The sequence below is a fragment of the Dasypus novemcinctus genome, chromosome 17 (genome assembly GCF_030445035.2).
Source record: "Dasypus novemcinctus isolate mDasNov1 chromosome 17, mDasNov1.1.hap2, whole genome shotgun sequence".
In the NCBI taxonomy this organism is placed as follows: Eukaryota; Metazoa; Chordata; class Mammalia; order Cingulata; family Dasypodidae; genus Dasypus; species Dasypus novemcinctus.
The window spans coordinates 38,761,240-38,784,608 of NC_080689.1; the positions used below are offsets into that span (position 1 = coordinate 38,761,240).

At 35.4% G+C, this 23,369-nt stretch overlaps 1 protein-coding gene and 1 non-coding gene across 51 annotated transcripts in view; both read right to left on the reverse strand.

The window, feature by feature from the left end:
* Window positions 1-23,369, reverse strand: part of NRXN1 (neurexin 1) — a 1,214,286-nt gene that overhangs the window by 395,881 nt on the left and 795,036 nt on the right. The gene's annotated exons all lie outside the window — the stretch shown is intronic.
* On the reverse strand, window positions 3,175-3,236 carry LOC131274119 (U7 small nuclear RNA). Its single transcript, XR_009181331.1, has one exon. It is a non-coding gene; the product is annotated as a U7 small nuclear RNA (small nuclear RNA).

A 23,369-nucleotide genomic window follows, 5' to 3' on the forward strand; every position in this document is an offset into this window, starting at 1 on the left:
TTACACAGTAGGGAAATTATTAAAAAAAAAAAAAAAAAACAGATTTATCAAGTAAGGCTAATATGGCAGTAAGGTATACATTTAAACCAGTTTTTCAACAATAAGATTTGGGTTTATAGCTTTTCTTTAAAGGGAAGAGATTTAAAAAGTCCCTAGTGATTTAAAAAGAAAGAAAGGAGATCAGTTTCAATCGAACACATGCACATATATAGTACAAACAGAATAGATAACATTGTATAATAGTCATTAGGTCTCTAGAGATCCATTAACATTTCATATCCGCAGAAAGTAGCCACTCACTCCTAAAAAAGAAAGCATTTTCAAAGCAAGATCCAAGAAGAAGTAAATGACAAAGCAATCATTTTGAGAGAAGGTAAATTACAGTCAGACAGGTAGAGAAATAAAGAGAAAAATATCAGGCATCTCCATAAGCAGAAAGAGGAAATCAACAATAGAAAAAGAAATATAAATAATAAATCAATGCAAGCAGGTCACTGCAAAGGAAATTGTCATGTATTCCAGCAGAATGATGATTTCCCTGAGTGGCATGGTGAAGTGGAGAAACTCTCCTAGAACATTAGAGCAAAGCTGTCTTTTAATAGTCCTAACAGATTTCCAGTGGTCTGTACACATGACTGGATGAATATTGAGGGTACATTTCAGGCCCAGGCTTCCAGAGACAAGAATTGAGGCCAAGACTATGGACTAGCTCTCATATTAGAACAACAAAGCTCCTTTCTTTGGAATAATTCTATCACTAGGACCAGCAAAGGTTTGTCCAACTCTTTGTGAAATTAAGCCTGGGAAATCAGATCTTCTCAAGAAACCAAGAAAGAAAGGAAAATGAGAACAATTGGTGAGATATAGCAACAAAAGCACTTAAATATATTTTAGAGAAGACAATTTCCAAACTAATGTTATCCAAAAAATTGCCTGAAAGGAAAATTATACTATCCATTGTAACCCTGGGCTCCTACAAAAATGACACTTGCACAACAGATTTTTTTCAGGTCTGGTCAATATGCACAGGCTATTGTCACACAAAGACTACAGAAACTTCTCCTCTGCTCCTGGGGGATTCACTCTGGGGAAAGCCCTACTCAACATTTCTAGATCACCATGTAGTGAGGGTAAATTCCACCCTTTGGTAGAAAAGCCTTAGAGGAGGAAAACAATGAAAAACAAGCTGTTCTCTGATCTGATGTGGAATTCCTAGAAACTAGCAACTTCTGGCTAACTCATCTTAGTAAGTCCAGAGAATGAGAAATGAGCTGTTATTTTCTATGTGAAAGTAAACTTCTCAATACGTGTTGCAGGAACATCTAGAAGAGACTAATCCAAGGGTTTACTATGAAGGGAGTCTCAGAGACAGCACCACTAATCCCTTCAATCCAAAGCACTGACTGTATAAATCATGCACAGTCAAGGTCTGCACAGTTCTATCTCATTACAACATGAATGAGTCTTGGGAAATAATGCCCATCGGGATTCTGTTGGCCTAGACTCCTCATTTCTGACTCATTGTTGGGAAACTGCTTTCAACAGCAATATGCAAAAAGGGAAACGTATAGGAAGCAAAAACAAGAAATAGCACAATTCACCAGGAACCCCTTTTACAAAAAGGAAAGAATCACTGCCATAATCAAAATTACTGGAAAACATAAAAAGGCAAACCCACAGCAGTACATCTAATTATTAAGGAATTTTCCTAATGAATATTGGGAATATTATTCTGTTCCCATAAAAGGGTCAAGTTATCAATTTGCAAAAACATGCGTGATACCTAAGCATGATGCCAGAGAAAGTCATTGTTCCTACATAATATGACCTCCTTATCATGCTCATTTGTGCTTAAAAAAAAAAAATCACCTTACTCAGGAGTCATAGAAGCTAGCATTCTGCATTCTGAAATGATTTATTTGACTTAAGGTTTCTTTAAATGTAAGAGAGGGAGCAAGTTAAGCTAGGAAAATGGACACATAAAGAGGTCTTAGGACCAATTCCGAATGCTCTAACTTCACAGTTTTACCAAGAACTATCATGGCATAGACAGTATTTGTTCAATATAACTAAATGGCAGTGGCAATAAAAGGTATACAATTACCACAAAATTAAGAGGAAAGAGAGAAAAATCAATGTTGGAGCTCTGAGCATGAGATCGCCCAGGCAACAGACCACTCTTCTAAAAGAACCGAAGTAGACTTTGGTTTGGGAGAGGGAGTAGGAATTGGCTAGTGAGAAAAGAACGAAGAAGCAAGTTAGTTGCCACTGATATTGACCAAAGTGAACTCTGACTCTGTCCACTCTCTCACTTTTTTGTCTTTTCTCAATTCTGCTTTGCCTAATAGATCTTCCCCTGACTCAATTAATGAGTCAATTGTGATAGAGAAAAATTGGTTCTCAGCTGACAAACACTAAAGGATGTGTTTGTTCCTTAAGGAAGAATAAAGAGAGCATAAGTTCATTTGCCTATTCCAAAATTACTTGGATAAATGAGTAGGGAAATCATTACCTGTTTTTCTTAATTTTAGAAAACTAATGGAATATTAAGCTTAATCTCTGTGTATGGGAAGCACAGCTGCCTAGGGAATTAATTATTTGCTTTATGCACACCTTATGATCATGTGACTTAAAACAAGTCCCAAAGCCATCCTTCGTATAGGTCCACTGCTATTCTATTTTTCAAAGGCTAATGTGCTCTCTGATGTCAGAAAAAAAGGAAAGAAAAATCAGTTGTTTCTTTGTTTAAATAGAGATGCAGAGGAATAAAAGAGAGGAAGGTACAGAGAGAAGAGAAGTTTAAGTGTAAATACAAGTAGTCCTGTTCTCTGACTGTGTGACAGTAATATCAACCCTTTAGCTTCTTCAGAAGGATGAAGGCACTTGCATTCTTTGGGGGATAGTTTTCCTATCTGAATTACCACAGCATTAACACAATCTGGTACTTGATTAATAGCAATTAAGCAAGAAATACGTATCTAATATCCATATCACACCAGGCATTATATGGAATAAAGAAATGCTTACACACGGGATATATAAGGGCCATAATCCAACGCGAGCCAAATTAGGGCTAACAGTCATATAAACAGTTATACTTTCTTATACTTTCTTTTTTTTTTTTTTTTTTTTGCTTGATGAAAACTCAGTTCTATTGTTACATAATGAGTGTGGGAGGGCCTTCCGGCAAGCGCCAAAAGACCTACTAGACAAATTCTAAAAGAGCTGTAACACTTATACTTTCATTTTTAAAGCACTTTATAACTCTTAAAATGTTTCACATAGGTCACTTCATTCAATATAGACATAATTAACAATATGAGCTAGAAAATGACAGGAATCCAGAAGTAGAAGTAACAGAAATCACCAATGAATCTAATCCTGAGATGACATTTGAAAGATGAGTTGCAAGTGAATAGTAAAGAGAGAAGAAGAAAAGGTTATAACTGAAAATGGCACTGGTCTTTAATTTTCATAAGCATAAACCTCACTAATTCCTTAAGGGGACAAACGTAAGCTTCCATAACCCCCTTAGGCTTTGGACTCTACCTAACAGTGACCTGGAGAGCATTTACTGAATTAACCAGTGGGGAGGACTTGCCCTTCTGTATCTATCTTCATCATTAATAGGTCACTTTACAAAATAGCTCAGGAGTTTGGGGAACAGCCTATGGCTATGGAACTTAATTGAGCTCACAGTCTCAGGGAGTCAATTCCTTCATTTAAGGTTCATTAACCCAAGATCCAAGGATCCCAGGGGTGATTCCTTCTTATTCTGAATTCCCATAGCACACATCACCCAGACAATGTCTGTAGCATAACTTTAGCACTTCAAGTGAAATACTGTCTGTGAGCTCTTTGTCCTCCAATTGGTTCATGTTATCTTTGTCTTGCCTCCCAATTAAGTCCCTGAACTCCTTGCAGACAGGAACTATGTCACTGGATTCTTTATCTAGGCCACATAGCTTCTAGAAAAATACATGACATAGCATACGTGCATAATCAGTGTCTGGTTGTGCCTCCTTGTCGCAAATGCTGCTACATATTTGTGTTAAAGAAATGATGCCTAGTGCCTGAATATAGCCTGCAGTGCAGTTGCAACTTCCTTTGCTTTCTATTTACTGATGAAAGCAGTTTAATTTGGTAATCTTGGTAGGCTAGGTTTGGAACAGCTAACAAAGGTCATCTAGTCAAGACCCCTTGTTTTATATGTGTGGAAATAGGTTCAGAGAGGGAAGGGATTTGCACAAGATTACAACTAACTTCATGTAAGAAGAAAAACAAACAAAAAACTAACAGTTGTTGTAGACCTAGCGTATAGTAGGCACTTTAATTTCAATTAATGAAGAGAACACCAAATGTGGGTCACATGGCCCCTTGACAGTCTACCTGAGAAGCCAACTTGGTGTTATTTTAATATGAGTCATCTCAGATGTGGAATACTGTCTACTCTTTTGTTTTACTTTTGCTGTGCTATTTCCACCAGGTATCCAAAACACAAATATTTTGTTGTACAAAATGGAAAATACGTGCTTTGCAGTGTGGCTTGCTCTGTATAACTTAATAATGAGTTGTATGAACTTGCTATTCACCATGGATACTCAAAACAAAACTTTTGTTAGTTTTAATATTAACATGAAGAAAAGAATGAACTTTCTATTTCACGTTTCCTGATAGCTCTTGATTTAGTATTTCAAATTTTCTCCTCTGGACCAGGAAGTCATTGAATGTTAACATTTATCCTCCATATTGTCTCTCTCCTTCTCATCTTTCTCTTTCATTCTTAATCTCTTTAAATTGACGTATATTTTCCAGTTAAGTTACTCACTCTTATCAAAATCTCTTCTATTCATGTTTCTTCTTTTCTCATCTAGTGACTTGCACTTTTATTTTTTGAGCTACCAGGGCCAGGATTCAAACCCCGGACCTCCTTTGTGGGAAGCCAGGACTTAACCACTGAGCCACATCGACTCCTATACTTGTTTTTCTTAGTAAACTTTCCTTCTATTTTCCTTGTCAACACAATGTAATATAATGCTTGACCGAAAAGAATATGTGGCTTTCTTCTTTTGCAACCTGTGTCTAGAAATACAGATTTGCAAATCAATTTCATTTTGTTTTATTTTATCGCTCTATATAGTGGGTATATATATGATTATTTTCACTTAGTTTCCTTCAAAGAGATTTACCTCTATTTTTAAAGAAAAATAAAATCTGATCATTGAATCTAGCTACCAATAATGGAAGAGATAACAATTAAATGTAAATAAAGATGACAGACTACCATATAGTTTTCCTTGGAAGTAAATTCTATTTGTCTGACTAAAGAAAGAGCAAGGATACCAGATTTAGTGACTGGGAGGAAAAGAACACAGTTGGAATTTCCTGCCTTAAGACTTTAGATGCTACTGGATAAAACCTTAGTAAGGGCTTAAGTTTCTATGTAATACCGATGACAAAGTTCTGGTATGAACGCCCTTTTCCTGACCATCCTTCAGGATTCAGTAGATGGGTGCAGGGAGCTGGGCTGTTTTCAGCAGAAAGAGTTCTAGTGAATGGGGCCAGAGTTCAAATTCCTGAAGGCAAATATCCTAGCATCAGAGAACTTTGTGCAGCTGGCAGGAGCTGCCAGGGTGCATTTCAGTACAAGCATGTGTGTAGCCCCTTAATCTGAGTTTTACTTATCTTAAAACCCTCTTTAAAAATATTGAAGCAAAAAAACAAAAAAAAAAAATCCACTCACATTAAGTATAAAAGCAGGTATGGGGAAACGGACTTTGGCCCAGTGGTTAGGGCGTCCGTCTACCACATGGGAGGTCCGCGGTTCAAGCCCCGGGCCTCCCTGACCCGTGTGGAGCTGGCCAATGCGCAGTGCTGATGCGCGCAAGGAGTGCCGTGCTACACAGGGGTGTCCCCCGCGTAGGGGAGCCCCACGCGCAAGGAGTGCACCCATAAGGAGAGCCGCCCAGCGCGAAGGAGGGAGCAGCCTGCCGAGGAATGGCGACGCCCACACTTCCCGTGCTGCTGACGACAACAGAAGCGGACAAAGAAACAAGACGCAGCAAAAAGACACAGAGAACAGACAACCGGGGGAGGGGAGGGGAATTAAATAAATAAAAATAAATCTTTAAAAATAAATAAATAAATAAAAAAATAAAAGCAGGTATGGAAGAGTATGTATTCTACCTCTTAACTTGGAATTTAAAATATATAGTTATGTCTATGTATTTACTTACATATATTCATTTTTAAAACTCTGAAAACGCATGCACCAAAATGATAACAACAATTATATCTTGGCCAATGGAATTATAGGTGATTTTAATTTTCTTTATTTCTTTTATTTTAGGTCACCATACCACCCATATAGTTTTTAATAAACATACCTTAATTTCTTAACAAGGGAAAACTCCATAAATATATATATTTTTAAAATGAAAACATTCCTTCTATTATTGTCAAATGCCTGCTGTTGTTCAAGCAGTTCTTAAGTTCCCTAATGAGATTTGCCTAAATGTACTTTTAAAACTGCAAATTTAGATTAATGTGTTTTGAACAATAACTCTTAGCATGTGGGAACCAGAGATTCTGCCAAAATCAATTTTAAAATTCAGCCTTAAGCAGTGGGGGAGGTCCAGTTTGGGAAAAGTATTTTTGTTCCTTAAATCTCATTCCTGTTCTTTTTTTTTCACTGCACAGAGTGTACAGAGGCAGATTTCAAGTTCCATTCCAGTTTCCACAATGATAAGGATTTCCTATATTTCCTATGTTTTTTATTTATGTGTCATAGAACATCCCCATTTATTCCAATGTAAGTTCTCATTTTAAGACTAGAGAACAAATGAGATGTTGGTTGGTCACCGTCAGTCCTTTATTTTCTGTGACTAGATGTTACTACCATTAAGTGCAGCATACACGTGACAAAAGCAAACATAAATATATAAAACTTCCATAATTATAGATATATCTAATTATTAACTAGACAGATACTATTTCTAGAAAAACCTATTTCTAGAAAAAGATTATTAGTGTGATTCGAGGGTGGAAAGTGGGGTATGTGAGAACCTCATATTTTTTAATTTAACATTTTTTGTGATTTATGTATCTTTTATTAAAAAGACAATTATTTAAATAAATAAACAAAATAGAATAAAAAAGTAAATTTCACCAAAAATTTTTTTAAAAACTATTAGTATGAGAATTTGCTTTCCTTTACTAGCACTGTTTGTATTTAGATTCTTCTAAACTATTCAAAATTATTTAAAACCTGAGATCTTTACCAATTAAATCGATTATGTTTCTCCATCAAAAAGTAAAAGATACACCTCAGTTCATCATAATTCAGAACCTTCAATATTTTGAATTCAAAAATGGAAAGATTTATCCCATTATAAGCACAGTTTAAGGACACCAGAAAATTATAACAGAGGAGCAAATTGTACACTTATGTATAAATATCAGAGTTAGGTTGTATAAGTAATTGTCTTTCAAACACTCAAGATATTTGTGTGTATGTGTGTGAATACATATACTAACATTCATAATTACATGCTTACAATGAAATAATGTACACAAAAACAATTAAAAAGCACTACATATAAATAAATATTATATATAGCAGTAAGAATACAAACTACTGGACAATTTTTAGACAAAACACAAGAATACAAATATATAACAATAATTAACTGTTAGGCTACCTGATTGAAATAACTTTTTGAAACTCCTGTTGAAGCTAGTAATTATACCAAGCTCTAATAATGCAATACATCAAAATGAATTATAAACAAGGATGATTTAAATAAAGACGATTTTTTTTTTATTAGTTAAATGTTATTGACCTGTCTACAGAGAACCACAAGCAAAACTCAGTGGAAGAAAAATTGGTGGTAATTGTCTTATTCTTCTCTTTCACTCCCAAAATCGAAGTGGCCACTTAAATTTCCATTATTTTTAATTGATATGGTATAACTGGAGGATATTTTAGGGGACTATGGATACTCAAGTCTCCATGAAATCTAAAGAAAATATGATTCTCAAACAAGAGCTTGTAGAAGAGATGAAGGACACAAAAATATACTACATATAAAAAGAGAAATACAAAACAAAAATATATTATATATTAAAAGAGAAATTTTTAAAAAGTTTTAATGGGAAAAAAACACAAATTCTATAATACATTTAAAACTTTTACCAATCAATAAGAAAAAAGCTCATAATTCAATTGAAAATTGGGCAAAAAGTTTGCAAGGGCAGCTCACTAATTTAAGAAATTAATGAGAAAGTTCAAAAACAAAAAATTTTAAGAAGAAATGCATCTGAGCAAACAACAAAATTCATTTACATTACATTGAAAGATGAATGAAAACAACATTGACACATCATTTTTCTCCTATCAGATAGGCAAATATCAAGAAGTTTGACAGAAAGAGTTCTAGAGTACACTTTCTTGCACGGTTCAAAGGAGGAAAACTGCTGATACCACCACATTGGAGGAATATCTAGCCATTTACCATAGTGTCAATCACACAACTCTTTTCCTCCAAAAATTACAACTACATTTCTAGAACTTTATCATACAGATAATTGAAATGTGTTTATGGAAGGTAGCCAAAGTAAACTCTGCTTTGGACTTTGTTCCCAAGTGATTTCCTCTACACAGTTCTGATTTTTTTCTCAACATTTTCCATTTCTCTATCTCTTAATGCCAAAATCATGCAGAGTCTTCCGGCAACTATTCTCCCCAAAATGTGAGCAGAGGAATTGTCTGAATCGCTTGTTTGTTTTTATAGGTGGTAGACCACGGTGGTAAATTGGATATTTTTAATGTGCAGATCTCATTATATAGCCCTTTATTAAACTTTAATTCATTCGGTACAAATTAGATTTGTTTTTTGTTTTTTAGATTTATTTATTTATTTCTCTCCCCTTCCCCCCTACCCCAGTTGTCTGTTCTCTGTGTCTATTTGCTGCGTCTTCTTTGTCCGCTTCTGTTGTTGTCAGCAGCATGGGAATCTGTGTCTCTTTTGTTGCATCATCTTGTTGTGTCAGCTCTGTGCGTGTGTGGCACCACTCCTGGGCAGGCTGGACTTTCTTTCGTGCTGGGCGGCTCTCCTTACAGGGCACACTCCTTGCACATGGGGCTCCCCTACGCGGGGGACATCCCTGCATGGCACTGCACTCCTTGCACGCATCAGCACTGCACATGGGCCAGCTCCACAGGGGTCAAGGAGGCCCAGGGTTTGAACCACGGACCTTCCTTGTGGTAGACGGACGCCCTAACCACTGGGCCAAGTCCTCCGCCCCACAAATTAGATTTGTATAAATTTGCTATGTTTAATGTAATTAGAAATAGCTAACCTAGGAAATACTTGAGAACTTTTAAGAAAATATAAGCAGGGATATCCCTTTTTACATACATAACTCAAAAGTCTAGATAACGTTATTTGGGATTAACATTTTAAGAGAGATCACTGAAGAGTGTAAAAAAGAAATAAAGGGAAAGTTGGGGAAGAAAACTGAAATCTCTGTAAATTTCTGTAAAATAGGCACCAATTATCAATGTAAAATTTATCCAGAATTTCATAAAGATAGTGCCTTTATTTTTTTGATCCCTAAAACGAACAAGGGATAATGCAGTCCACAATTTGAAGATTAACAAATAATAATCAGAATTGTCTTTCAAAGTCCTTGGGAAGAAAACAGTAAAAAAAATAGCTAATAGTTTATGTTGCCTAAAGAGAGGCTTGAAGTCTGCAGTCTAATTCTGGAGAAGTAAACTCAGTTAAAATTTTAAAACAGGTTTCAGCACAACAGATTTTCTCTTTGTATCCTTAACTCAGGATAGAATATAGCGTGTGTTACAAAATTGATGCCAAACAGCTTAAAAGACTTCATTTGTGTTGAATGACAAGGTATTGACCATGGGGTCTGCAAAAGAGACTGAGCAAAATAAAAACAGTTTCTTTGAACACCAAGAATATCATCACTCCATTTGTTCCATTCTTTTAGAGGTCCTAAATAATTGAAGCGAAGCTACTAGACAACAGTGTTATCTTTTACGAAGAACTACCAAATTTAGATGTCAGAGTGACAGTTGAAGAAAACTGCTTGAATGGGAAATGAATGGACAGCCACAGAATAAACCAAGTCTACTTGTGTAAGCCTTCTGTTATTAACTAGAGAGATGATCATTGCAGCAAGTAGCTACAGCTTATAAAAATTCTATGAAAATCAATAAAGATTTGCAGGCTGTAACTTTAACAAAGATTTGATTAGCCAAATACTAGTCTTTCTTTATTCAGCACACGTCTAATAATATTAAAGGCAAATATTCACATAAAAGTCCAAATGAAGTATATTCTTAAAAACCCTCTTCTTTCACAATATTCAAGTTTCAGACTGAAAATATATCTTTCATGGCTAGAGTCTTCACTTACATTAGCATCGGGGACATCACTATCCCCCTCATCCTTGACATTCATTTCAAAGGATTGTGTTCCTTCCCCAACCTTTGTTTTTCCCTAACACATTATGATGCAGACGAATTACTAATTCATTAAACCCTTCTAACTCATTTATATTTCCAATCTTCACCCCATCTGGGTGGAATCTGTTCTGAAAGTTTGTGTGAATTATTGAATCCTTATTTGTCCTAAATGTAACTTCAAACTTAAAAAGAAAACTGCCAATACTAGTTTTTTGGATTTGGGGAACTTTGTCATTAATAGAATGCCCTGAATATTGGAAATAAATTGGCTTTATGCGAGCACTGTCAAAGGTCATGTTTGTTTAACGTGCCCTGCATACTGAAAAAAAAAACTGAATCTATTAGTGAGTTTCATGATGATAATAATTATCCTATGATAGTCCATTAGTACCTCACAAAAACACAATTCTGCCATCTTGCTAACCAATTTAAATCAAGACTAAACTGCAAAATTGAAATATCTGAAGGAAAATAGCCTATATATTCAAGCAGCACTTTCTCAACAATAGGCAGGTGAGATATTCAAAATGGCAGAAATAAAAAGACTCCTTGATCCCTTTTTTGATTCTAAGGGGGTGGTAAGTATTTTCTGCTCAATTTTCACACCCTTGCACATAATCTTTCACTTTATCAAAATCACAGAGTTGTGGAGTTTTTTTGTTTTTTAAGCGAAACACCTGTATTCAGAACATATATATGACTGAGGAGTCACAGGGGAACAGAGCCTGCTGTTAAGAATTCAGACTTTTTCCCAGCTGGAAAAAACATCTAGAGTATGTGACTCTGCCTGCTGCTTGCTGGCTTCTGTTAAGAAAGTGGGCAGCTCTTATTGCTTGGCCAAGAGGAGGCCAAGAAGGGTCTGATTTTTCCATTTCTTTTTTTTGAAACTTCACTTCAACTTCAAAAAATGAAATAACAAAATGGCAGCTTAACAAATTATGGAAGCATTACTATTAAAATTTTGCCCAGGCATATTTATCTTATTTAATTCTAAAACAAACTCTATTGTTTCTCTAGTATTCTGAAAGATGAGTAAATGAGCAGATATTGGTTAAATGATATGACTAATCTTTTTAAGTCAGAAGGTTATAAAAATGTGGGCCATCTTAGTTTTGAGTACCAAGTTCAAAAGAGAGGTTAGTGAGTAAACCATTTGAGAAGGATATACGCATGACAGATCAGAGCTGGACCAATTTTACAGCACATCCAGTAAAACACAAGGTGTCTTTAAGGCCAGATATTGTGCATCTGCTTACACAGCTCACTCAGGGAAAGAGATTTCTCGGGGAAGGGCAGGAAGTAGAATCCTCATCACCTTATTTTTCCTTTCGGTTTTGATATACTTTTCAACTTTCCTCACACCCATAAAATCTACCAGATCAGAAAGATGTGTTTATCACAGTATTAGGGAAAATAATAAAATAAAAACACAATGTTCTGGTTGGAAATTAAATATCAGCAGAATCAAGACACTGGTTATTGTATGGACATCTAACATTGTCAGTGTCACTCATACACATTTACCCTGGATAGTGCCTCATGTAAAAGTATATTTCGATGTACCATTTATAATCTGAAAGAAATCACTTAAATTGGACCCAAAAGGTCACTGCGGTCCACTATATTGTGTGAATAAAAATTCTCTATGGGGCTTTTATATTTACTGAATTATGGTGGCACTTATTTTACCTTGACTGAAAAAAATCTACAAAAGCATCAAAATGGAAAGATGAAAGTATGGTCTTTGTGAGCAAAAGACCACTTGTGTTCAAAACAATAGAGGCATTGAATGAGAGTGCAGTAAGGTATGGTCACCAGGTTGAAAAAGCAACAGTCCCAAGCCTTCTTGGGAAAATTCTAGTAAAAAATGGACTTATTTGAAATAGAAATGAATTGAAGGATGGTTTACAGGACTAACAAATCATTAAAATAATCTAGAAGCAGAATTTAATTACAAACAAAGTGTCCTCTTGAAATAATAATTCCTCAGGCAAAAATGCCATGCTTATCAAATTATACCACAAACCATTCATTTATTCTTCTTCCAAGTTCAAGTTACTCTGCCTTTATTTTACATTTCAAGATTTTTTTTTTTAAATGTGCTCAAAGGAAACAGTCTAGCATCTGTAGCAGTATTCGTCAGGGCCTATGAGCTAACATGATCCTATTCCCTGGGAACCACTCTTCAAATCACTGGCCTGTCCAAAATAGAAATGACAGCATTGTTATTACTGCTTGTACCTCATCACCAAATGACTCATTAGCTGCTTATCAGACGGCACTTTCATCTACAAAATTGCACTAAAGAGATTGGTCATCATTAAGTTCATAATAATATCAGTGTTAACATTTACATTTAATTGGCAAATGGATCCAATCTAAATAATAAATGCTTAAAAGTTATGAAATGTATCAATAAAATGTGTAGGATGATTAACATGCTAGCAAAATATTTTTGACACTTGCAAGGACATATCCAAACCTGGAGATAAAATACCAAAAATATTCTAAGCATTTGGCCTCCTTTTCCACCCAGTGTAAACTCTTTTTGTTGTTTGCTCTAGTATCATAATGGCCACTAAAATTATCCTGTAATAGTGCTTATTAATAAGACAATGATCCACTAAATAAAATATTCACATGAATAACATACGGAGCAACTCTGATGAAAATGTGTTCTGCCATTTTATTAAAGACTACCATAAAGCCTTAGTGCTTGTTTATAGACTACATTGAAAGATAAAATACTTGGTTTGTAGCTCTTACTGTTGATAAACTGTCAGGAATCATTTCAAATTAAGAGAGATAATAAAATATTAAATGTTTCATAAAGTGCAGCAGAAAACAGAAAAAAAGTTAAAGTGAACATAAACTTGAAAACGTTATCCCAAAAGAGCATAAAATAACTTAAAATGATGGTAAACACTAAGCTACTTACCTATAACTTTAAATGTTAATTTATCTTGTAATTTTAATTCAGGTTTTTCTCTCATTAAGAAAAAACACTCAATGAAAAAGCCAAGCTTACAAAAGAGATATATTAGAAGTCATTTTTCACATAAAAATGCATCATTACTTTACAAAATGATTCTTAATAAAATTACTTTAAATAAATAGAGTTTTGGGTCAGAAATCTGAGATTTTCTCCAGTTCTACTTATCAGTATCACATTAACCACAAAGCTACAAAGCCTGCATGATGGTGAACCACGAACTTTGGTGTCCAACATACTGGAGTTGAAATCTCAGCTCTGACACTTAATAGCCATTTGATTTCTACCTGTATTTCACCTACCAGAACCTCAGTCTCCTCATCTGTAAAACAGGGATAATATTTACCCTGAAGAATAACTGAGAGGATATGGCATATATTTAAAAGTGTTGACTAGTTTGTTAATATTAAATCACAGACATGGCCATAATTCAGATTCTCTGAGATGGGCTAACTGGTGGTTGGAGGTCTCTAAATCAAGCCCAAAGTAGAAATCAGATGCTCTTACAGAGCCTTTCCTCAGGGAGGAGTATGCTTTCTGAAAGACAGGCTACATTGTTTGGTTGGTTGTTCTTTTTTGTTGTTGTTGTTATTAGGTTTTAAGTACTGGAGATTCAGAAACCATTTTGAACAAATGTAGGTTAGAGTTTAAAATATATACATTTGGGGACCAATATTGCAAAGTAAATGACACATTTGTTATTTTGTTTTAAAAATCCATAATAGTAAAACAACAGCATCATTCCAACCTTGCTCTGTCCTTTGAATTGAGAACATGAAAGTGATTCTGAGCTCTGTTCCATCAGCAGAAAGTGAAAATGTGGAGTAAAAATGTCCCTCTGCCTGAATTAAAATCCTAACTTCCCGAATCACTGTGACCTAACTTAAAATTTTTGTGGGGCTATTTACAGTCAAATGAGACAAAATGTAGGAAAGGCCTGGTGACCGGTTAAATGTCTTAGCAGTACAAGGTACTATTCTTATTAGTGATAAAAATGCACTGCTGGTCCCTGTCCTAAGGAAGGAAATGAAAAGATCCTTTTCACAAACGAAGAACTTCAAGAATTAAAAAATTAACTTTTCCAGTAATCCAGGAATTCAGAATACCAAGGATCAGAAAAATAAGATCCAATCTTCTCTAATTCATTAGTTGGTGTAAACTCTTTTAGGACCTAAATTTGTAGCACAGACCACCGGTTTCAATGCTCAAAATATTAGCAGTAATAGCAGTAGAAACCCCAAACTCTTTCTGAATATCTTTAAAGACTCATCATCCTTAAAGATGAGCGTATTAATAAGGTGGAGTTTCAAATTCTTTGTTAATTAAATAAAAATATTTATTACTATTGAGACATTAATTCCACTCTTATGAAGGCAGTCATTTACCAAGGCAAAAAGCTCTCTCTATTTCATACCTAGGTATGAGACACTGATGTATTTAATACAAACATCTAAGAGTTATTACTTTTTAGTTTTGTAGTTTTACAACTATGTTACATACTAACATTTCTGGTGTGTTAAATGACAAGCAGGAAGCAGAAAATATGACGAAAGATAGGCAAGGCCTGTGTTGGAAAGAGCTTTATGCGCCATGCTAAGGAGTTTGTAATTTACCCCTTAAATGATGGGTATCCATTAGAGAGTTTAAAGCTAAAGGGAGAAACAGTTGTTCTTAATTTTAGACAGATCCCTCTGAAGGCAAAGTGAAGTGATTTTAAGGGATTCATTGTAGCCTCAAGCTAAAGTATAATTCAAAGTTTGGCATAAATGATAGAATTTTGGTCATATGATTGACTTCCTATTTTTATATCAACTCCTTTCATAAATGAAATCAGACGACTTCTTTGAAAATACCAATTATACAATTTGAAATTTGTAGATTTTTTTTTTCTGAATGATTTGATGTATAGTCAACCAAACTGTCATTTAAGATCTAGATTCCCAGTAAAATCCAAGTTAACAATGCTTCACAATTCGATGACTAACTGGGACAATAAAATAATTTTGGTTAGATGAGGCAAACAGAGAGATGTGTTTTGAGTGTTGGGAATTTATTAATTGACATTATCAATCCTAATATCGTTTTCAAGTCAGTGGATAACAAATTATCATCTTCTTTGGCTTAAATTAAGCAAAACAGACCTCTTTTAGCACGGGATACTTGTTTCAATTCTCCACCATGGAAAATATATCTGTAACATGGGAAAATAAGATAAACATCAGCTAGCTCTTATTTTGTGACTTGTAAGCTCTGTGAAGGCAGAGACCAGCACAGTGCCTGTCTTATTTACTGTGGAATCCAAAGCTTCCCTTGCTGCCTAGCACTCGGTAGGGTCTGAATGAATGAAAACAGGAAAGAATTGTAAGGTGGGATGATGAATACAAAAATACTCTATACACCATAAAGTACCCTACCAATGTTAGTTATCGCTGCTATTGTTGTTTTGTCTATTCATAAGTAGACCTTAACTTATTTTCAAGAGCCAATTACTAGGGAGCTCTGAAAAGCAAATACTTTTTCTTCAACAAAAGAAAAGTTCTCCTATGGTGTGGTGTGTTGGAGAAGTAGTGTCGTATGGGAATCCTACACATGTGCATGATTGTTTTGTAAGCTTACAACCTCTATAATAAAAACGTTAAAAAAAAATAACAGGGAGGGTTGGTGTAAAAACATACCAAATGTAAGATATAGACTACAGTTAGTAATAAAATTTTGATGATGCTCTCAGTAGTTTGTAACAAATGTTTCACAATGATGCAAGGTGTTGGGGAAGGGGTGATGTATGGGACCCCTGTATGATATTATGCATGCTTATTTTGGAAGCTGACAACTTTCACTATACACTTATTGCTTATATATGTTCATATACAAATTATATACTTCAATTAAAAAATATTTTTAAAAATAAGTAAAAGTCTACCTTTCCTGAAAATGCATTTAAATGAAGTAATTTTATGGAAATATTTAAGTAATGAGCAAAATTCCTTAGAAAATTAGTCTGCTTATAATCATACAAAGGCAAAATGCACAATAGCTCCACAACTTCCTCTTCGGGTACAGAATTTTAGGGCTTCAGTTTGAATAGAGAAGCTGAACTTGTATTGGGTGTCAGTGGAGAAGACAAAAGTACGCATTGACAATATCTTTACTGATATTTTGTTAGAGTAACTCCTTAAATGGAAAGGTATCAGGTGTTCTAAATATCTGTGATGGATTTCTTAGTTTATCTAAGTTTTTCCTTTTTTTTCCACACATAACTGCTACATACTTGAATCTGTTACCAGAGCCTAGGATTTAATACAAGTTCTCCCTGTAACATCAACAGTTTCTGTCCCAATGCCTTCCTATCTCAACAGACATCACCAGAGGCCTTTATTAGCAATGTCTGTCTCCTCTGTAACTATTCTAATGAAAAACTCCAGGCTTATTATTCTCCGGGATGGATTTGGAGAACTCTAAGCAAATCCATCTCTCTCTTTCTCTCTCTCTCTTCCTCTCTATCCTCTCTTCCTCCCCTACTTCCTCCCCTCTTGTTCTACTTCTCTAGCTAGAATACAAGCTGACAGAGTGTTTTTTTTTTTCAGTAAGTCCTCCCCAAACAAAGAAAAGCATAAAGGATGCACAACAAATGGTATTGTGGGTTTGTAGTACTGAGTTTTCACTGTGCATTGGAGATCTAAAAGTGTTTCTTCCCCTTAGGAATCCCTGTGATCATCTGACATAGTTCTATTAAACTGACTTTTGTGGACTCTCAGTCAACAGTCATTGATAAAGGTTAACAATAATGTTTCAGTTCCTTAAAAACGTCATTTCCCTGCATTGTCTCAAAGCCCGTGCCCATGCTGTAGCTTCAGCCTGGAAGCTCTTAACTGGCACTTCTCCCCACTTTGCTCAATTAATTCTCATTAATCCATCAGATCACAGTTCAAATGATGCTTTTTCTGGAGGCCTTTGCTGGCCTCCTAAACTAGCAGAAGGTATCCTTTTATGCGATTTTACATCATTCTAAATTCTTCCTCTAAGAGATTTAGAAGATTTTACAATTACTACCTATTTTTTTTGGATTGTTTCAATAACAGCTGCCTCCTACCATAACCTATAAACTCCATAGGGCAAAAGATTATACTTTGTTTTCATCATATCCTGAGCACTTAGGAGAATGCCTACTGCAGAATACACTGTAGTTTATAAAAGCTTTCTCCCCACTCTATTCTTACTTGCTAACCCAATTCTAGCCTCCTGCCACCTTCCTCAACTTAATATGGAAAAAAAATTGCCAGCTGAAACATTTTTTTAAATTTACTTACAAAAGGGAAAACAGGTAGTAGCTTAAATGCTTGAATACATAACAAAAAATCTTTCAGAAATAGTTTCCTGAAATTTCACCTCTAGACTATTTCTATAAATTTGGGTTTGTTTTACTTGCACGCCACTTGCTAAGACATTATTTGATACAGGAGAATATACATCTAAATCTTCACCTACAGCAAGATCCATATAGAAAAGGATTTTAATCTATACATACAGTTCACTACTCAATAAATGGAGTACAATTTAACATTCCATAAGACATCTTATTTGAAAACACAAACTTGATAAAAATAACAATATATATTCTGAACTTGCAACTCTTACGAAATTGACAGAAAATCTTAGCAAAAAGCTACCTAAAAATTATTAAATAATAGATTTAGAGTTGTAACTCATATAGAAGACTTAATGTAAAGCAATAAACTGATAAGCTAGTAAAAGAAGAAATCAACCAGTTGATATGGAGCATCCTAGATATGAATGTGCCATAAATGTTATTCAAAGGGATAAAAGATGAATCGTTGAACCAAAAAACCAGTCAAACTATCAAACTAACAGAGTTAGAAAAATCCCATACACTTTATCATTATCTAACTACACTTAAATAGCATGAAAAAAAGTGCTTGCTGTATAATTGAAAAAATACTTCAAAGAGCTCCTATAAATATATATGAATTTATTTATCTCAGAAGGAAGTAGTAAGATAAAATTAATTTGCAATTCAGTGCACACCCCAAAATCAGTAAATTATTTTTAGCCCCTAAGATGCGACATAGCATTTTTCTAAGATTCTCATTACTTCTTATTAATTCAGTGGTAGTGGTGATAGTTACTATAATTTTACAGTATATACGTAAATTGATTTTGGCATTTAAGTGCAAAGGATTAATATATAGATCTCCCTACAATCTACTGAATATAGTTTTCAATTTAATATTCCAAACATCATGATCATCAATAGGTACAGTCTTGTAAATTCTTCATCACATCATTCATTGAGCTTGAAGTTTTTTTTTTTTTTAAATAAATACAAATAGCCCAGGTGACTATATGCTAAAGTGATTTTAATTCAGTGCCTGCATCCTTTGGATCATGTTTAGTATAATTTCCTATAATTTCCTGAACTGAAAATTAATCAAAGTATCCTCTTTCTACATTCTTACCCCCAAAAAAGTGATAGGGCAATTATGTTTAATCCTTCTCTATGAATTTTATGATACCATTAATACAGGAAAGCATGAAAAACATTATGGGGGAAAGGTAATAATAGCAAATGGATAGAGATTTGTTATTGTTATGTTCCAAAATGGTGTTTATGCAATTTTCACTTTATATTCTAACCAGCGTTTAAAGGAATGTTCTCTTCTTAACATAGCCCAGAGTTCATCTTGTCTGCATATAAGCAAGTCTCACTTCCCTAAGATGGGAACTGCAACAGAGGGAAGATGACAAAAAAAAAAAAAGCTCGTATACACGTGCTTTCTAGAATCTGACTCTAGAATGCAGTCTTCTTTAGGGTACAAATATATTATAAAAGAATGACCTGGTCTCTGTTTCCATATTTTATCATTCTCAATGTTTACCATGTGTTAGATAAAAGTACATTTTAAACAATCAGTGCTAGTTGCTGATAACAGGATTCAAAGCCTCATATGCTGCAGCTCACTTTATTGATTTAAGGGGTGGTGCTCAAAAATATTATTTAGTATGTATTATTTTTTTCTTTTGATAAGCTAGAAAGATTTCTGGATAAATCATTTCCTGATACATCAATTTAAAAGTAACCTTGAAATTTGAATTTGGAAGATAAGGCACTCTATTGCTGGGAAAAGGACCTTGAAACGGTAGAGGGTAGTTGTAGACACAACAGTGAAATTAGAAAGTATTGGTCCACAGCCCAAATACATCTCTGAGGCTTGATTTAATGTCCAGTCAAAACTAAAATTCAAAGACATATTTCAATTGGATTTTTAAGCAACCTATAATGATGTTGGATCATATGAAGAATTTTTAATCAAACGTTTCCTGATTACCTAGCTGCCAGGAACTGTATTTATTAATGGGGCTAAAACAGTGGTTGTCAGCTGGGGATGGTTTTGTACCAAGGGAATAGTTGACAATGTCTGGACATATTTCTGGCTGTGCAACTGAGGAAGAAGTGCTGTTCGCATTTAGTAGGAGAGGTTGGGATGCTGCTAAACTTCCTACAATGCACAGGGCAGCCCCCACAACAGAAAATTACCTGGCAAAACATGTCAATCATGCCAAAGTTGAGAAACTCTAGAATAAAGACATAAGGATGATTTGGAGGGTCATAAAATGGAGAAAGAGTACCTTTTAAGGAAGCATTTATAGTAATCCTAATGAGAAGAGGCAGATAATCTGGACAAAGTGATGGTTGGAATGGAGAGAGTGAGATAGAGATGATTAGGGGAAGGCCCTGGACAAGATATTGCAATTAGCTAGGCTATGAGGGAAGCAAGAAAGAAAGATGACAGGGAAGCAGACTTGGCCCAATGGATAGGGCATCCGTCTACCACATGGGAGTTCCAGGATTCAAACCTGGGACCTCCTTGACCCGTGTGGAGCTGGCCCATGTGCAGTGCTGTTGCGTGCAAGGAGTGCCCTGCCACGCAGGGGTGTCCCCCGCATAGGGGAGCCCCACACGTGAGGAGTGCACTCTGTAAGGACAGCCGCCCAGCGCAAAAGAAGGTGCAGGCTGCCCAAGAATGGCACCGCAAACACGGAGCGCTGACACAGCAAGATGACTCAACAAAACCAAACAGATTCCTGGTGCTGCTGATAAGGATAGAAGTGGTCACAGAAGAACACACAGCGAATGTACACAGAGAGCAGACAACTGGGAGCGGGGCGGGGGGGGGGAGGGAAGGGAGAAATTAACAAAAAATAAATCTTTAAAAAAAAAGATGAGAAATCTAGGACTATTGCTGGGTGCCCAACTTTAAAGATCTTACAGCCACTGACAATACACTGAAACAGAGAAGGCAGAAAGAGATACAGAACTGGATGGAAAGTTAGCTTGGATTTGAAATTCCTGAATTGGAGGAGACTGTGGAACGTTTAAGTGGAGTCAGTTGCTAAGAATTTAATTATACATATGAAACTAGAACTCAGCAGAGCCCTAAGGTTGCAATTTAAAAGCCAAAGACTGGTGTTCAACTAGAGTGGAGTTTTACACATTAGATACTATTATGTATTAAACGATGTAACTGTGAGATGTTCCCCCTTCCCTTCACAATACAACCAAGATGCTTGACGCTGGGTAACTGTGATTTCCCCCATAATGGCAAAGTTTTCTTCTAGCACAAAGAAAAAAATGTGGTAGGAATATCTTTTCACCCCAATAGTATTCTCCACAGTAATCTTTACTTAATCACTATCCTTTTATACAAATGTGTAGTATAAAGCTGGAATAATAGAAGAGGCAGCTTCTTAGAAAGGTATGAAGTATTAGATATTCACCAATACTCTGTATTGTTTGGCTTCTTTCCTGACACACGACATAAGTGTCATCTCACTGTAATTCTAAATGCAATTTAATATTAGCTAGGAATTTCCAAGAGAGGCTGAATTAATCAAGTCTTAAATTAAATTGAAATACTTATTACAAATGTATACATTAAAACACATTTATGTTATTTATAAATAACTACATATATACATTACTTATGTATAAAATGTATAGCACCTCAGTGCTATTGATTTCAAATATAATCAAGACTCTTGAATTCAATGTACGGGAAGGAAATATGATATCTGTACAATCCAAACCAGCTAATCTTTGTCAAATTCATTAATTTTTTACAAGGAAAAGGGCAATATTCAGAATTCTAAACCTCAAATGATAATAATGCTTCCTGAGCAAACCCAGTTATTATTAGCACTGATATGCTAAGAAACTATTATAAGTTAATTTCTAAATGAAAAGGAAGGTGGTTTTGGAAGATGCTTAAGTAAGATAATTAAGTACAATAGTGTGAAAATATTTTTCAAATGTGTTCTGAATAAACAGCACCAGATATTTTCTCTAGTACACACATACACTCAAAAGCAGAGACTTTCAAAACTCACATTTAGAACCAAGAAAGGGGAAAAAAAAAAAGGTGAAAATCATTTGTGCAAGATGACTAATGACAACAGTGTAACTCATCTTCTCCCCCACCCCACCCCCAAAGAAGAAAAAGAAAACATTCATATGGAATTTATTTATTTCATTTACACAGCACTTAATCCAAAATTGGAAGAAGCTCTTCTTTACCAACTGCTAAATAAAAGACACTTTATGCAACTGGTTTGCTTTGCATAAGTTGTTCTATATAAACAAGAGAGGAAGAAAAAAAAAAGACTTTCAAGAGTTACACTCTCCTCCAAATGGTTTGTTTAGGGGGTCATTTGTGGTTCCTTGATGTTAATTATAGGCATAAGAGGTCTGTGCTTTATCATAATCATTAAAATTGCCTGTTTGAGCATCCCTTCTGGTTTATAAACAGAGCAAGTGATGTCTGTAGAAAGATAAATAAGATAGTGCTAGTTTTCTTTGTTCTTCAACTAACAGAGCAAGGAAATATCCATGAAGGAGGCAAAGACCCTGGATTCATCTTACAGCAGAGAGAGCAGCTGAAGGAGACTGCCCTGTGAGTATGTGATAGCCCATTGCTCTGGATTGCCTCGGAATTGGGAAAGATGGTGCAGACCAACACAGAAATGGAATTAGGTTTTAAAGAAATAAACAACACTGTTAAAATGAGCTCTCATTGGACAAAGAAAAGGAGCCAAGGAAACAAATGTAACTATTCTAGAAGGCACTTTGCTATATGCAGTTGACACGTCTGACTGAATAATGAGTGCTTTGCCCAAATGAGGCTGGTGAAGGAACCCTTTGCAGCTCTACATTTTATCTCAGAGCATATTTTCCTGAAACTGAGGTACTATTACCAGTCAAATATGAATGTAATGTGGACACATGGCACCAGTATATTTCTATTTCTAGAAAACTAGGAGAGAGAAATTCTCCAGCGTAATTATGCCAGTGTATCTTACTGTAGGAGGGAAAGGGATTTTCATTTTGCTCCCGGAGCTGAACCACCAAGGTGAAAGGAAAAAACAACAACAACCACCAAGGCTCTGAATTGGGAGGTTGGGGGTGGGAGGAATCTGATGTTAGGAAACATTGACTCAGATACTTTCCCACTCCCAGGAACTAAACTGTTTCAACAAATAATCCTGCTTTGTTTTTATTTGCTTTCCCAGACTCTGTAGCTATTAAAGCATTCCTCTTCCTCAGAGGACCAAAATGAAATCTGCAGAACTATAATAAAGTGAAGCAGGATTTCAGCTTAAGCCTGGGTTTCCAACTGTTTGCTTGGACACCCTCTCTGAGCTTGGTGCCAGAGGGCATTTGGCCAGGATCCCAGGAATTTATTAAACAGTCCACACTTGGTGGAGGAGATACCAAGATGGTCGGACATTCAACACTGCCTTTGTGACCCATAAAGCCATCCCTGGAGGTCAGGCACCCCGGAAAGACCACCCTCCTATGAGTCACTCAGGGATATC